Here is a 1,391-nt window from a genome sequence, read left to right as displayed (position 1 = left end):
CCACCCGCGGTTCTAGCTAAGCTAGCGTATTTGCCGCATTTGGATGCAAAGAGCCCGCAAGCGGTCGATAGCGCGGGCGTGCCCCCACGAACAAAAAGCCATGCACATAGTAATTGCATACATGTTTCTTAGAAAAAGAGAAAACTGCATACATAATCGCTCACGTCCGCAGCTGCGCCGTGGTGCCAAACTTGCTTGGCTCTTCACGTCTCGTCGGCGGGATAGAGATGGCGGTGGAACGGGCGAGTTCCCCCAATCCTGCACGAGTACCGTGCAGACTTCGTTTCTGCATTTAGAAAACCTGCGTGCATCAGGGCACACTAAGCTGGGTTGGAGAAAAGGGTGCGTATCTGATCTCCAAAGAAAAAGCTTTGTCTTTTTAGGTGGTGATGAAAGAAGAAAGTTGTGATGTACTATGATTTTGTATAATGACAGATACATGTTGTCCGGATTTCATTGAGCAACGGTCGCTCATACCTAAATTGCAGTAATATGGGCCAGTTTGGTCGTTCAGCTATACACATAATCTAGTTAGTTAGTAGATGTTATTGTCACATGAAAAATACGATTTCATCCCTTTTTTTGCAATGCATTCTTTTATTTATTGCCGGAGAGGTAAGATGATTTTAGCATAGAAGATGTACGTGCTAGCATCTTCAACAGTACAAACCACATCATCGATACTGAAGGAGAGAATAATAGGGAAAGTGTGTGAATAGTTGTTTTTTGAGGGGAGGGGGTGTACAAGTTGTTAATGCCAAGAATATAGAAATATAAAAAACTACTTTTTAAAACAAGAAGGATAACTCTCGGTCTCTGCATCTTACTATACACATAACCATTTAATTATGAGATTAATTGTTAGAGTCTGAGTCTCAACCTCTAGTACATACTAACAAAATGAGAAATAAACAAGCCACAACGGTCAGAAATACAACTAATAGCTACACTCCCTAAAAAAGTGACTAATGGCTACACTACACACATAGCCTACTGCTGAACCGTGATTCAAACCGGTTTTATGTAGCACATGCAATCATCTCCCAATGGTTGCACCCAAATCATCCGAACTTTTGCATGTTATAGGAAGAATCACGTATGGATCCATACTCTAGCTCAGAGGATAACCTTTACAAAATTATGTGTTTTTACTCTGTTAAAAATACAACCATTCCAATAGTTTCAAGATCCCAAAGCAAAGCATAAACTCACAAACGGATGCGTGCTTTCGTTTTAGACTCCATCCCATCCAACCAGTTCCGAAACATATTTGCTACACCAACAGGTGGAGGTAGCTTAAAAGCCACATGAATCATACGTAAAAGTAAAGCAGCCAGGCAAAAAACAAATGGTGAACTATTTCCTCTTGATCATAGAAACAACATTGTTCA

This window comes from Triticum urartu, chromosome 7 (genome assembly GCF_003073215.2).
Source record: "Triticum urartu cultivar G1812 chromosome 7, Tu2.1, whole genome shotgun sequence".
Classification (NCBI taxonomy): Eukaryota; Viridiplantae; Streptophyta; class Magnoliopsida; order Poales; family Poaceae; genus Triticum; species Triticum urartu.
The sequence above is the reverse complement of the archived record's forward strand: the minus strand, read 5'-3'. Positions refer to the sequence as shown.